This window comes from Amblyomma maculatum, chromosome 1 (assembly GCF_055883805.1).
Source record: "Amblyomma maculatum isolate TAMU_Amacu chromosome 1, ASM5588380v1, whole genome shotgun sequence".
Lineage (NCBI taxonomy): Eukaryota > Metazoa > Arthropoda > Arachnida > Ixodida > Ixodidae > Amblyomma > Amblyomma maculatum.
Genome location: NC_139344.1, coordinates 286,432,476 through 286,449,049, shown reverse-complemented (window position 1 = coordinate 286,449,049; position 16,574 = coordinate 286,432,476). Strand labels below are relative to the sequence as shown.

At 46.8% G+C, this 16,574-nt stretch overlaps 1 protein-coding gene across 4 annotated transcripts in view; it reads left to right on the top strand.

Moving 5' to 3' along the window:
• LOC146206743 (transcription elongation regulator 1-like) overlaps positions 1-16,574 on the top strand; it is a 294,887-nt gene that overhangs the window by 93,497 nt on the left and 184,816 nt on the right. The window lies entirely within an intron of this gene.

Genomic DNA, 16,574 nt, shown 5'->3' with positions numbered 1-16,574 from the left:
CTGGTGGTATTAGATCAAAAGTTATCTAACAAAGTCCAGAGCATAATTAGTGAATTTCTTACGCAGCTTTAATGAACTTTCTCATTGCATTTCGTTGCTTTTAATTACATAGATTGATAGCCAAAGTCTTCCCATACCCGATGACATCCTTCGTTTTCCTCAAAAAGGCATGTCATTCTCACATATTATGGTGAGAGTAAAAGGCTGCATTATTTGAAACGAACTCATTAAGCTAATCTCAAATTGACATTTATCCATTGCCTAAACTGAAAAACTAGAAATGTCATCGGGTACTTCATTTCTCTCTGAAGAAAATGGTACCAAAGTTATTTGTGTGAACTAAAAAGAAGTTATCAAAACCCTGCGTAAGACTGTAGAGATCGACCAAAAATATGAAACTGAGAAAACGGCATTTGAAGTTTGACCACATATTATAACTTGAACAATCAGTAGCTTCACTGTGATATTTCTCACCAAAAATGTCATGCTCTTCCCATTTCCAAAACTGTCTTTGGATTTTGAATAAGTCAACTAAAACTGAAACTATCACCATTACCCATGGCCAAGGTAGTGTGTGCCATTAGGAAATCAGCAAAATTTTTTGACATGCAATATTATTTTAATGGCAATTTGAAAAAATCTCGATAAAGTGATGTAAGTGTTGGATCACCCCCTGATCTTTTCAATATGACTGCAGTGGTGCTAAATTTGTCATTGTCACTCGGCGACAATGTAGAGAAAAAGCACAGTAAGGCTGAGTGCAGTGTCCAGAAACAGTACTGAGAAAAACTTATTTGCATTTTGAGACAACCTTTAACTTTTGCTACACTGCAGCTATGGTAATATAAATGGAATCGTTGTGAGGCTTTGTTCTTTATGAGGAAGGCTATATACTAAACATATAACAGTACCCTCCCCAAATACTGGTAAAAGCTTGCCACAAAGTCTAAATATACCGTCACTAGAACCAGTGGGAGAAGCTTTATTTACAACTTCATATGCCTGTGGCAGTGCCCTTCAAGGCAAACAGATACTCAAAATTACGAAAAAACGGTCTTGCAATATTAATGAACTTGCACAAAGTTTAAGGCTAAAGCACAGCGGCATACTGGAATGACCTAATAAATTGGCTAATGTTGCAGAATGAAACTTTGCTACTTTGCTGTACAGCGCATGCAGGGCCACACGCGGAGTCCCTTGCTGGAGTTAAAGCTCGAACTTTCACACCCCATGAGCGCAGCGACGCGATTACTTAGACAATCTGCAAAAAAAAAAAAAAAAAAAAAAAAAAAAAAAAAAAAAAAAAAAAAAAAAAAAAACGAAACCGTCCGCGGAAAATGAACGCGGGCAACGGCGCGATGTCAGGCTCGCCTGTCGTCTGAAGCGACGCGATAAAAAAGCAACGAAGTGGTAGCGTCGGTGAGGACCATGAGTATCAGCTGAACAGTTAAATCTATCGATGCTATCTTTGATGCCTCTGAACCGCTCGCAAACGATTATATGCCACCGGACGTGCTGCAGCTAGGTCGAGAACACGCCGCGCGACCCCCCTGGCAGCGCGCCGCCGCACTCGTTCTTCGACGCGCACTCGCTAGGCGCTTCCGTTTTCAATACACTCCTGATACGGCAACGTCTACCGAGCTACGTCTAAAGACCAGCACCGGTTGCGGGAACGACTGATAACGATCGCGAAAGCGCATCATAAACGAGCGAAGCACAGTTGCGACGAAGAACGTTAAAAACAAACAAACAAAAAAAATGGCGTCAGTCGCGCTGGCCAATGGGAAGCGCGAGACGAGGGGCTCGCTTCGCGAGCGCGCGCTCCAGCCAATCAGCGGACCGGAAACGGCTTTCGGAAAACCCGCGACGGTGGTCGTTCTGTTTGAGCGACGTCATTTGGAGATATGGCAAAATGCGCACAAAGAAACAAGCTTCAAAACAAGTCCAAGATGGCGGCGGCCAGCCGGCTGCTTCACCCGCGGCGCGCGCGGGAAGTTCGAACAATTTTCACCCCTTTTTTGGCCATTTCGAGGCTGCCGTGGCGTTTTAAAAGTCGATTTTACCGCATTTCCCGATCGAATTCAGTGTTGATATTTTGAAGGCTAGTGCTCAAAGGTACAGACATTCCGAAAATGCATTTTTCTCAAAATCAATTTTTCGCCCATTTTTGACCAGTTTAAGACCCGCGTCCCCCCTTTAGGGGGGACCCGGGTCTTTGCAGCCGAAAATCGGTCAGAAAATCGGATTTTCAATCTTCTCGTTTTCGCGATTCTGAGATCGTTTCGCAGCTATCTCCGAAGTTTCGCTGAAAAGTATAGCCTAATTTACGTGTTACAGCGTACCAAAGACGAGAATCTGCGCGTGTGGCCCTTTAAACTGAGGTCAAATCGCACCAAATTTCGATCTCCCGCAGTTCGAGAAACACGCGATCCGCGGGCATAATCTTGGTGTCGTTAGAAAGATCGCGATTCAGGCCATTCCTATATCTCGGTTGGTGACCATGAGCGAGCCCACCGAAGCGGAAAACAAAGGAACAAAATTGCGTGAAACACGCCCTGCTATTGGACTCCCACCGCACGTGAGCAAAAGGTGAGCTTTGGTTGGCTGGCGGCGTCGACTGCTCGCGGTCCGGCGCCATTTTGAAAGGGCCTCTCCTTTAGGCCTAGTTGGCCTAGCGCCGTTCCCTCACTGTAACCACAACGTGAAATGCGCAATATTGAAATTCACGCTTCGTTATTAGCCTAAAAAAAGTAGTGAGAGGAGATAAACGCGCCGGGGACGCTGCATCGCCACATCTGGTTATCTGCAATCAATGACGAAGCGCCGAAGCTCCGTGTCGAGTCCGCGATGGCCTGATAATGGCGTAGCATAGCCGGTCGTGCTCAATGTGATAGCGAGGAGCGGCACGATCTGCCGCGTGGGGAACTGTGAGGGTGCAGATGAGCAAGTGCAGCTTTCAACGCCGGGATAGATCGCCCTGTGAAGTAGTGCCGCGACCAGCCGCAGCGGCAGTCGCAAAGCAGCGTCCCGCGACACGCGGGACATAGAGAAGATTGCGCGGAATCCCAAATCTTGTCGAAATGAACTTTCTTCTGAATGCTACGCGGTGCAAGACGAGCAGCGGTCGCTTATCACTAGTTGCAGGCCGACTGCGTTTACTGCATGAACGTGAGAATAGCGATAGCGTGCCAGAACTTGGCACCAAATTTTGCGGAGGTCACAATGCAAACGCACTCGTCTTGGTGGCGGCCTCCGGACCATGCATTCCGTTCGCCGGAAATTTCATTCTTTGAGGGCGAATTATATCGATGGGAAATGATGCATTGGCATCAGGAGCTAGTCAGAACCAACTTTAAAGAACCCCAGGTGGTCGAAATTTCCGGAGTTGTCCACTATGGCGTTTCTCATAGCCTGAGTTGCTTTGGGACGTTAAACACCACAAACAAACAAACACACAAACAAACAAAGATTTGACAGATCCAAGCCACTCTAAGTGCTCCAGCTTTGCATTCAGGCGTGAAGTTATGAACGCACAGTTAAGGACATACCAGTACGTCGGTGACACTGGGGGGGCGAAGCGCGAAAACGTACCGGTACGTTTGTGACAGCGAAAGTGTTAAGGGGGGAGATGGCTTGTGGAGGAAAGGTTTTTGCTTCAGTACCAAATTTAACCAAATGACTAGTTTTTGTGCTGATTCGAAAAATTTGATTACCGTATTTACTCGAATCTAACGCGCCCTCGATTGTAACGCGCACCCGTTTTTCGTGACCCCCACCCCCGAAAAAAAAAAAAAAAGCTCCAATTGTAACGCGCACCCGTTCTCCGCGAAAAAGAGTACCGCGCACCTAACGCTTTCATACAGCAATACAACTTTGTCTCATTTGGAAAAGCAAAGATTTAATCTCTGTGCACTAAAAAACACACACACAAAAGGAAACGGCTTATCTTGCCAAGATTGTCACTATGCCGGCACAAGGTTCACTCGTCGTCGCTGTCAGACAACTCCTTGTCACTGTTGACGGACCAAAGCATCTCATCCTCGGTGCCGTCCATGGCATTCGATATGCCACATTTTTTAAAGGCCTTGATGACCATGGCAGACGGTATCGTGCACCACGCATCTTTCGCTCATCCAGTGAACTCTTGCAGCGAGGCACGCTTCATTCTGTTGCTGGGAGTGAATTCATGGCAGCCACTCACAAGCCATTCGGTGTAGAGCGCCCGAATCCTATCTTTCACTGGCTTGTTCAAGCAAACATCGAGCGGCTGGAGCTGCGATGTCATGCCACCTGGTATCACGACAAGATCGGTGTTGCATGCAGCGAGCTTGTCCTTGATGCGTTGGTCGAGATGGCACTTGAAAGCATCGAGCACAAGCATCGCACGCAGGCCCAAACTGCCGCCGGGTCTCTTGCGCCAGACGTTATCGATCCAGTCGGCGACCAAGTCCGTTGTCATCCAACCTTTTTCATTGGCGCGCACAATCACGCCACTCGGAAACACGATTCCTTTCGGGAGCGTCTTGCGCCTGAATATGAGATACGGGGGCAGCTTGTGTCCATCCGCGGTGCAACAAAGCATTGCGGTGACGCGTGTTTTTTCATGGCTGGAAGACAACACGCGCACTTGCTTCGTCCCCTTCTTTTCAACGGTTGTGGTGGCAGGCATGTTAAAGTACAGCGGTGTCTGATCGGCATTTCCAATCTGGCCGAGGTGGTAGCCGTACTTGCGGCGCAAACTTAGAACGAACCGCTGAAAACTGTGCAGCTTTTCTTCGTACTCTTCAGGCAACTTCTGGCATATCCCTGTCCGCCTTCGAAGAGAAAAGCCTTTTCTCTTCATAAAATTTGACAGCCAGCACCTGCTCGCTTTAAAGTCGCTCCGCGTTAGCCCTGTTTGTAGGGCTAGCTGCATCGCCCGGACTTTGAGCAGGTCCGTCGTCACTGGCCGCTGCGCCGCTCGCTGCTCTAGAACATATTCTGCGAGCCGCTCTTCTATTTCGGTGAACCGGCCCTGCTTCGGTCCACTGAAACCTTTTCGTGTAGCCTTGCTGCCGAAAATCTTTTCCTTCTGCTTGCGCCAGTCCCGCACGCATGTTTCCGGAACTCCGAATGCGCGTGATGCGGCCCGATTTCCGTCCGTCTCTGCACACACGATGACTTTCCTTTTAAATGCGGCATCATGATGAACTCGACGAATCTTTGGCAAGTCCATACTGGTCGGTCAATCGCAGAAAACGGGTAGGCTAACCAAAGCACATGTACCAAAGCACACGAAGGACGCTACTGCAGCTAGGCATAGACAGCTAGACCAGCTAGTAGGCATACCAGGCGGCCATTTTTGAAATGCCGATGGCGATATGATATCGGAGATTTAGGGTCGTACTCGATTCTAACGCGCACCCAATTTTTGGACACAATATATCGGAAAAAAGGTGCGCGTTAGATTCGAGTAAATATGGTATTTTTATGGTAGTTTGATCTTTGGTCAAGGTGCATTTGATTAGCTCCCGGTAGTTATTGGGAACAATGAAAAAAGAAGTGCATCATAAAGAGTCACAAATAGCACAATATTAGATTCTGGAAACTAAAAGGAATGCAATGATAGAAACAGTCTTTTAATTTTATCATCATAAATTATTTTAAGAGACATTTAAACTCAAGGTACAAATACAGTAAAATATTGGTGATAAGATCACGCTTAATATATTTTTTAGCATAGTATAATTTGTTTTTCATTCCTGGCTGATGCCCTGTACAGGTAGTGCATTTTTGTATGGCTATATGATTGTGTTTTCACATAGGTTCATATAATGCAATCCTGTAAATATATTACATTTTTTTGAATTTTTCTCCAAGAGCACAATAAAGTGCTAGCATGGGCGATATAGTATCCACCATAATAATAATAGCTGTCGTGCCCAATGTTTCAGTGCTGTTTGCTAGCTAGTGTAATGAACCTTCTCCCCCACTTTTGTCGTTGAGAATTTATTTTCGTAACAGTTCCTTCAGTTTCATGCCTTCGCAGTCCACGGCGCTGACCTTACTAGCTTGCCAAGATGCTGCATGCATCTCCAGATATTTATCTTCTGCGGAGGTGATGCCCACGGTGAAGTTGGCGTAGTGTTAGGTTTTGGATGCTCTTTGCGGCTTTGTCCCGGCTGTGGAACTAACCGATAAAACCCCAACTAATTTTTACGAGTGTCAGAAACTCCATTCAGAAACAAGTCCAGCACAAAATGACATTCAAAGCGTGGTAAGAAAAATTCTTTGCCAAGTATGCTTTATATTCGCAACCTTGCCAAGCTGCATAGTGCGTGCTGCTGCGAACGAAGACCGGGAATGAGAGAGGAAGGGGGGAGATAAAGCTCAGCAGAAGAGTGGGCACACCCTTGCTCTTAGCTCTATCGCGTTTTCCCCTCTCCCGAACACCACAGCTGCATTGGTTCCCTCTCGTTCCTTCATGCACATGGCTTGCAAACGTCACATGTTGATTCACAACATACTACTACGACGCAGCTGTAGGTCATGCTCATGCTGCGAATGATCGCCCGTGCCACGCGTAGCAGTAAGATTGTTTCCATGGTTAATGATCGTTGTGCCGCTGGACACCCACCGGTAAAAATGGGTACAAGCGTCCCCCGGCCTGGCGCCTGGCTCTCACAGGGATGTGCGCTTGGAAGAGGCTCCGCAAACCCCGCTGCGCTCCTTCTGGGGCAAAATAGTTTCGAACACTTGAGCCTGCAAAGGTGGTTCGAGTTACCCTGTTTCATGGTGTTCAAAAAAAGGGCCACATAATGGGCTTTTGCCGCGCGAGACGGACTTATTGTTGTCCGATTGCGGAATGGATCACTGCCACATCGGCGCAACTATTTGGGCCATGATCCCTTTTCCCAAGCATTTCACCCCAGAAGAGCCGAGCACCAGGCCAGGGGAAAGCTTGTACCCATTGAAAAAGCGGTGGGTAACCGGCGGCTCCAGGGATCGAACCCAGTACCTTCAGAATGCGAGGCGGATGCTCTACCCCAAGGCCACCGCTTCGGTGGCTGTGAAAATGTACACCTTCCTATGGGGCACGCGACGGTTCCTGAATGAAGTGCGAAATATCGCACGAGTACGAATTATTCAAGTCCGAAAAATCGGTCAGCTACTGTACTTACCGACCCGTAATTAGGCTTTTTGGCGCAAGATTGAATTCTCCCGAAACCTCTCGAACTGATTGCCTACACCTGCAACCGGGAAAAAACTTACGCTTGCGGTCCCCCGCAGATGAACTTTTTCTTGGCTTGCTTCTGCAATGCTTTTGATGTGCAGACTGCGTTGCAATATATTTGACCGATAATATATGATTCAGCACAGCACGCTGAATCTTCACTTTGAATGTATTCATTTCCTTTTCATTGATTGATTACATGTGGCAGAAAGCTATGTTGCCATAGTTTGTGCTTGATGTCATCAATTTGGCAGTAGGACTCTACTCACTACTGCATTAGCCAATGTTCATATACCACCACTGACTTAGCTAGCAACGCATTCACCATCTATAAAGAGTGAGGTCACATTTGTCGGCATCGAGTGGTCCAGCTATGGCATCTTCGGTTCGACCAGAAACACTGCCTTGAGCTTCATTGCTGCACTTAAGTGTGTCTGTTTACATTTGTTTTGTTTTTCTTTGTAGTACAGTAAAAGCTTGTTAATTCGACTCCCGTTAATTTGGAAAATCGGATAATTCGACCTTCGCGTCTGGTCCCCAGAATTATGTATAGGAGTCTATGGGACGAAACTCGTTAATTCGGACGGATTTTACCGCACAACGGATAATTTGGACAACTTCGGGCAGGTACCGAGGCTCGAAAACGAAGCTAAGACGAACGCGGCGCAATAGCGATACCCAAAAGCAGCATCGCCATGGACATCAATTAATCAACTTGGCTCGGCTTGTGACTGGATGGACGCTTTTTTTTTTTTTTTCACGAGTCGACGTTACTGGCAGTGCCATTTTGTCGCTTTGCTGCTGTCGGTGCGCTACGCTGTTGTAATGAAGACTGCTCGCTTTAGTGCGGCTCATTGCTTCTCTACATCGGCCCTCCAACCGATGGACCAAGGTATAATTCAGTATGTGAAGACTAAATACCGCAGGCGTGTGCTGGAACGCATGCTACTGTGCAATGAAGTCGGTAAGCAGTATGACGTGGATCTTCTGAGCGCGGTCAACATTCTTGCCTACGTTTGGAAGAACATGCCTGCGCACGTCATCGCTAACTGTTTTTGACACAGTGGCTTCGTTTTGCCTGAGCCCTGCAATGACACAGTGGCAGAAGTGTCGCCAGACGACAATGCAGATGACTGCCCGGATTTTGGAGGTCTGCTGCCGGATGCGGTGACACTCGCCGATTACATCAGCATTGATGATGGCGTTGCTACAGCCGGCTCTCTAACTGAGGAAGAAATTGTCCGGGACGTACTGCACGGCGAAGATTCGGAGGAGGAAGAGGGGCTACGAGAGGAGCAGCTTCGGCCCTCTCGCACTGTGAAGGAAGCAGCAGAGGCCCTCGTTGTGTTAGAGGAATTTTGTTGGGGCACTGCAGATGGCATGCGCGCTGCTGAGCACCTGGAAGGACTGAGGAAAATAGTATCCGCGCGGGTTTCTGCGGGAAAGCAAACAAGCATCCGTGATTACTTTAAGTAATAAAGGTATGTTGAGATAAAATCGTGCGTGTTTTTTTTTTGTTCTCTCGATAATTCGGACATTCGGTTAATTCGGACATATCTTACGGTCCCTAGAAGTCCGAATTAACGAGCTTTTACTGTATGTCCATCTGGGGTTGCCGTGACAAATTCAGTTCAGTTCAGTCGTTCTGTCGTGTCCGACTCTTCGTGACCCTATGGACCATATCACGCCACGCTTTCCGGTCTCTCACTATCTTCCTAACATCACATAACTTCATCTGCAGTGCCTCGAGGATGCCATCTAACCATCGCGTTCGCTACCTACCCCTTCTCCGGCGACCCTCAACCTTTTCCAACATCAAATCTTTCTCCAGCGACTCCTCTCTTCTCATCAGATGACCAAAGTAGCTGAGCTTTAACTTTAAAATTTGACCCTTCAATGAGCAGTCAGGGTTTATGGTCGACAATATCGACTGATTTGATCTTCTGGCAGTCCAAGGAACTCTCAAGAGTCTTCGCCAGCACCACAATTCAAACGCGTCAATTCTTCGGCGGTCAGCCTTTTTCACAGTCCAACTCTCGCATCCACACACCACAACTGGAAAGAACAAAGAGAACAAATGGAGTACAAGACAGCCAACAACGAGAGTAACGAGCCAAAGCAGACAACACATGGGGGCAGCCAGCGGATACCATCCCGTCAGTGGGTACAGCAGCCAGTAGCAATCGCCCGATCCTCCGTGTTCTCGTGGAGCATGCTTTTTGCCCAATCGCAGCCTTGAATTCGAGCGCGGGAAACTCGAAAGTCACCGCGAGGCTCGAAATCTGAAGCAAGCTACGCCTCGAATGCGCTGACGTGGCAAACGCCGAGGGTGGCAGACGAATACGCAAGAATTCACAAACAAAACAATAAAAGCGACGGCGGCCAGTTCGGTGGCAGAGCAGTGGCGCGTGCGTGAAGTTTGGGGATTTTCGGCACTTGCTCACAGCTCCGGGGCTGCCCCTGCTTGTTACTCGCAGTATTTCTACGGTGATTTGGACATTAATAATTACAGAAAGGGTGGTGTATAAGACATACTACCGGAATATATAATCTTCCAAAAATCGACTGTTTCAAGATTTTTAGGTTTTCAAGGGTCGCGTCCCCCCACTTTTGTGTCCGTGCCTACTCACCCGATAGCCCGCTATCGATAGTTTCCCGATTTGAATTTTCCCGCTTTCGAAGCGCTCCTTGACAAGTGGCGTCGTCCAATTGGAAGAGGAACCCTTCTTTCAGTTTTGCTTTTGATTTACTTGTTTCACTGTGCCATGCTCGTTCAAATGGTCTCCGGAGTCAGGTTATCGGCGCTCCTTGTTTACATCATGGTGTCAACATCGCGCGCTCTTGCTGTGTACGAAAACGGGCGTTTTTGCGGAATTTGACGCAGCGGAGAGCTCGTTTTTGGATGCTAAAAGCAGCAATGATGACTCAGAAGACCAATTCAGCTCTTCAAACTTTAGCACTGACGGCAGAACTACGTCGAACCGACTCGGAACGTCGACAGCCATGCCCCGATAAGTGTTGTCCGCTATCAATGTTGAATTTTTCCGCTTTCGAAGCGCTTTTTGACAAGTGGCATCATTCAGTGGGAAATAGAAAAACCCTTCTTTCAGTTTTGCTTTGGTTTTATTTTTTTCCGCCATGCCGCGCCTGTCCAGATGGTCTCCGGAGTCAGATGACCGGTGCTCCTTGTTTACATCATTGCGTCGACATTGTGCTGAAACGGTGCGGTTCCGCAAAAGTTGACACATCGGAGAGCTCCTTCTTAGATACGAACAGCAGCAACGATGACTCGGAAGATGAATTCAGCTCTTCAGACTTTAGCACTGACAGTGAACCTACGTCAAACCGACCCGCAAGGTCGACCGCCGTGCCTCGATAAGTTCCACGTTCGCTCTCAAAACATTTCTGCTGATCGGTAGAAATCACTCTTCTGAAGGTCACAACTGTTACCTGCAGGGTGACAACGTCTTTTGGGTAATATTACTTGCCGCTGGCAGCGCAGGGAGTCGTCTTTTTCGCTAGAGGACAGCCAGGGGTAGACCTCAGCATAGTCGACCTCGACTACTCTTTTCTTTCCCAACTCAGCGAATACTGTACACAGAAAGCTAGAATTTGCTGCAATGTTGCATTGGTCCCTGTTGTGAAAAAAAAAAAAACATATATATTTTGAGAAAATTTGTTTTATTCATGTGAAGAAACTTTGATACTTTTGTGTGTGTTTTTTAACTACAATTTTTTGCCGATAGTTTTTTTTATGACTTACTCAATAAATATGGTTATTTTCACTAATACCATTGTGAAGAGGAATTCCTCCTTTACAATTTGACACTAGACACTCTTGTACCAAGCAAGTTTTGTGAAAAGAAAAGAAAATATTAATGATGCCACCAAAAAATCACCCCTTTTCCCGGGGACAGAAAAGTGTTAATGTGAAAATGTGTTATTGCAGTAATTCACTGATTTTCTGTACTTGGCGGGACCTAGAAAGTACATGAACATAGAAATATTCAGTGTTCTGAGTGGAAACAAAAACTTGTTTTATGTTCTGTGATGTTCCAGCTGCAAGTGATCATATAATAGCTTGCATTTGAGTCAGTTGTGCTTTTGTTGTGTGCACTACATCGCAAATTTAGTTAATCACTTGCTGGTTTTTCGAACTTGGCAGGGCCCAGAAATGGTCCAAATAGTTTAACAGTCCAAAATAACTATGAACTTGAAGAAGTCACTTTTCGGCGGAAAATAGGCTTTCAACATTTGGACCACTACTCGTGCTTTGTTTATAAGTCGGTAATATGGAGTTATGGCATGGTGAGATCCGCTATTCTGATCTGCTTCTTGCACACCGCCGGGAACCATGAGACTCTTACAAGGGAATCTGCACATACGCAGTGGCCTCCCCTTGGAAGCGCATTGCGCTAAGCTGTTACCGGACTGATGCTTTCATCCACCGCTCCACTTATGACTCTGTAATGCAGCTGCAGGTCATGCTCATGCACAAATGAATCCATGCACTGCTCGAAGCAGTAACATTCAGTTTCCATGGGTAACAATGGTCACAAAGACCTCAAGATGGAATTGGGGGAAAAAAGTGAGCTGAACAAGACCCTTGTGCACCATGCTCTTATCATGTTTGATCAGAGTGCTGAACATGCATATAGTGGTGGAGCAAGCCAAGTTAATAAGGCGAGCCATCATCACTGCAGCTTTGGAAAAACCGACAAGCCGCACTGTTAGTGGCATGCAGCATCTTAGCGCATTGTCAAGGTTGGTCAGTGCTGAAGCTGGCAGCGCAGTTATAGCTTAAGGTCCACTGTGTGGTCTGTAGTGCAGCACGTATAGCTAGGGGTTCCATCTCACTGGCCACATGGACCTCATGATGGGATTTTCCTCTTGCTGCTTCTGTAAACGATTGGTGAGGAGCATACAGTTTTAGTGTAGTTGAACCTCACAGACATGAATGCGGGAAATGCCTTTGGCTCTAGAACAGCGATGTGCTCTTTACAACTAAGATTAGGGATGTACTAATCAGTGTTAAAAGCGGTGTGCAGCTGGGCTTGGTTGAGTGATGTGCAGCTGGTAGCTGCTATTGCTATGGGCTAGTACCGAAGCTTTGAAAGCAAAACTAGGAAGCAATGGAAACTCTGGAATTGTCACATTTGTCGTGCGCACTTGAAAGCTTGCTAATGTCACACAATTCAGCCTTGTGTAGGTGTTCTTTAAGGGGAGACGCGGGTCTCTTCTTTAAGGGGTGACGCGGGTCTCTGAACGGTCGAAAATGGTAAAAAAATCAATTTTGAGAAAAACATATTTTCGGAACGTTTATCCTTTCGAGCACCTGCACTCAAATTATTAACGCTGAATTCGGTCAGGAAATGCGATAAAAGTGGCTTTCAAAACATCAATCACGGCAGCCATGAAATGCCTGCCGAAAAGAGAAAACTTGATAGTGCTTCCATGAAACGTTGTTGTTGCGAAAGTCGCAACAACAAGCGGTTTTAAATTGCTCCTGCCAGGTTCGTTCTGCAGCAACAATTTCTATACGGCCTACCACGTGATCAAGTATGTGTGAACTGCTCGGGACTTATCGCGGCTCGGGGGGAGAAGGCAGCATTTCCTCCATGCTTTCTTTGTTTGCAACTTTGCGTGCCGCTCTAGTGTGCTCCTGTGCTGCTCATACAACTTCGGCTGTAACTACGTTGTCAACGTTTCTGCAAGGTGACTATGAAGCAGCGTCAAACTCTCCTGCTTTTCGACAAGCTTGTGATAATTCTATGTATCGAGTATGGCAAAAAAAAAGTTGATGTTGCAGCACAGTTCGAAATTCCAAGGAGAACGTTGAGCACAGTCTTGAAATACAGGTCAGCCATCAGAAACGATGCACAGGACCGCCCAAAAGCTGATGGCTGTCGCCTCCGCAAGCCGGTTTACGATGAGGTAGAAAAAGCCCTATACCAGTGGTTTTTGACGTCTGCGTGCGAAATTTGCCATCCTTCGGCCCCATGCTGCAACAGGAGGCAAAAGTTTTCATTTACATCCTGGACGTCGAGGGATTTATGGCTGAAAGTGGTTGGCTCCAAAGATTTAACGACCGCTACTTTATCACCTTTATACTTTATACTTTATCAGGAGACGAAAGGTTTGATTAAGAAACGCCAGAGTATGAAAGCTTCCAATCCAACAGACCAGATCGAATTGGCCGAGATATCAAAGCTAATCAATAAGCGCAAGGTGGCCGATATAAGGAAGTATAACATGGAGAAAATTAGCATGCTGTAAAGAACGGGGGAAGCCTTAAAGCGGTAAAGAAGAAATTGGGCATAGGCAAAAACCAGATGTATGCGATAAGGGTCAAGGCGGGCAACGTCATCAATAATATGGAAAAGATAGTCCTAAGTAGCCGAGGAGTTCTATACAGATCTCTACAGTAGCCAAAGTAGTCAGGACCGTAATGAGATTGGCGGTAGGGAAAAACAGTCAGACGTTCCACCAGTGACGAAGGACGAGGTCAAGAAAGCACTAGGAACTATGAAAAGGGGGAAATCAGCTGGAGAGGATCAGATAACTACAGATTTGCTGAAGGACGGGGGGGATATCGTGCTAGAAAAACTGGCCACCCTGTATACGCAGTGCCTGGTGTCATCGACGGTACCGGAACCATGGAAGAATGCAAACGTTATCCTCATTCACAAGAAAGGTTACTCTAAGGACCTTAAAAATTACAGACCAATCAGTTTACTGTCTGTTACATATAAGGTATTTACTAAGGCAATCGCTAATAGAATCGGGACAACCTTAGACTGCAATCAAGCAAAGGATCAAGCAGGGTTTCGGAAACGGTACTCTACTATCGATCATATCCATACCATCAATCAGGTGATAGAAAAATGCTCGGAATATAACCAGCCCCCTTATACATAGCATTCATTGATTACAAAAAAGCATTTGACTCAGTTGAAACCTCGGCTGTGATGCAGGCATTGCGAAATCAGGGGGTAGACGAGCCGTACGTGAAAGTGCTGGAAGATATATAGTGGCTGCACAGCAACCATAGTTCTGAATAAAGAACGTAACAAAATTCTCACAAGGAAAGGTGTTAGGCAAGGAGACACAATCTCCCCAGTACTATTCACAGCTTGCTTAGAGGAAGTATTCAGAGACTTGGAATGGGAGCAGTTAGGGATAAGGGTAGATGGAGAATACCTCAGTAATCTGCGATTTGCTGATGACATTGCCTTGCTAAGCAACTCGGGGGATGAACTGCAAATAATGATTGATGACCTAGACAGGAAAAGTAGAAAGGTAGGCTTGAAAATCAATATGCAGAACACTAAGGTAATGTTCAACAGCCTCGGGAAGGAACAGCAGTTCACATTAGGTAGTGAAATACTGGAAGTAGTAGGCGAATATGTCTACTTAGGACAGGTAGTAACCGCAGATCCGGACCACGAAAAGGAAATAACAAGAAGAATACGATTGGGATGGAGCGCATTTGGCAAGCACTCGCAGATTATGACTAGCAGCTTACTGGTATCGCTCAAGAGGAAAGTATACAACAGTTGCATCTTGCCTGTACTCACCTATGGGGCTGAAACGTGGAGGCTAACCAAGAGAGTTCTACTTAAGTTGAGGACAACCCAGAGGGCTATGGAACGAAAAATGGTAGGGGTAACATTAAGAGAGAAAGTATGCAGAGTGGGTCAGAGAAATAACTCAAGTTACCGACATTCTAGTAGAAATTAAGAAGAAGAAATGGACATGGGCAGGACATGTAGTGCGAAGAGAGGATAACCGATAGTCGCTGCGGGTAACAAACTGGATTCCAAGGGAAGGAAAGCGTAGCAGGGGGCGGCAGAAAGTTAGGTGGGCGGATGAGATTAAGAAGTTCGCAGGGGTCAAGTGGATGCAGCTAGCACAGAACCGGGTTAAGTCGAGAAATATGGGAGAGGCCTTCGCCCTGCAGTGGGTATAATCATGCTGATGATGATGATGACTTTATCGCCGGAAAAGTGGCAGCAGGTAAGAGCCATGCCGTGGATGCAGAAGGCGCCGAGAAGTGGGTGCAGGACATATGGTATTGTGTGAAGGAGAGTTACGAGCCATGTATCAATTTAATACGAATGAGACTGCTTTGTTTTCGCAGCTACTGCCAAGTAGGACATTGGCGCTCAAAAATGAATAAGTCCCGAGCAAAGTTGTGACCACTTGTCATTGGCAAGTTCAAGTCTCTGATGGGCCTGCGAGGATGCACTTCGCTCCCTGTGACATATAAGTAGAATTGAAAGGCCTGGATGACGAGGACATTATTTGAGGCTTGGCTGCGGGATTGGGATGAGGAACATTCAACAAGCATACACGATTTTCCTCCGCGACAGCTGCTCTGCGCACCATTGCAACTTCTCGCTCAAAAACATTAAGGCGGGGGTCCCACGGTGGCCATCTTGGAATTAGTTCAAATTCTGCCACCAGGCTACGCCACTGATTCAGGACTGAGAAAGTGCCTATCGGCCTTGCCCCCAGTTGGCCGAGGGGCCCAACCATTGCTTTGTAGAGAAGCTTTCTTTTGTTGGAGGGTGGGTTTTCAAAGCCCCATTCTTCTCCCAGCCGTGCGCAGGGGGAAGCGTTCACCTGTTCTTAGCTTGACTACTGCGGATAGCAGGACTGCGGGGTGCTAGCTTGCCTTACCACGGCTGAACTTGAGCGGCGACGTGGACCGCCGCCGCTCGATTCGGCCATGACCGAATGTGCGTAACGTAAATGAAAAGTACCACCTCGTTTTGTTGTTCACTGTTCTGGATAGAGTGGAAGCTTGAGCGAGTTGATGATACATAGTCGATATATGTTCAGGATAGCTCAAGTGTATACCAAAAATGGAAAGGTGCGATATGATGGAAGATATTTATGTGGCCTTTGTATACTATACTTTGACTCACAAAAGATTTGCACCACTGCTAAAGGCAGGGGCTCCCTGGCCCATTCAAATGCGCACTGTAATAGGTAATTGTGCTCCGACGCACCCCTCGAATCGGCAAGGGCGACAGTGGGAGCACAATTGCCTATTATAGGTGGTGTGGATAGTGGTTATTCAAACAAAAGGAAGGAAAAGAGTGCTGCCGGCCCCTTCAACTGCTATCTAAAATCTGAAGCGCCCAAGCTGCAGCCGGCGGGAAAGCAAAATGATGGGGAGAGGAAAGCGAGGGGAAGTGCAGAGGGGAGCTGTAACAAGAAATTACAGGGGGAGATTTGTACATTAGTTACAAAGTACAAAAACAAAAAGGGAAACGCGTTTGCCTCGCTCGCGCGCAAGTGTCCAAGTGCTCTTGGTCCATGGCGCCCAGGCCTTTCACAGTACTAAAAACATTTT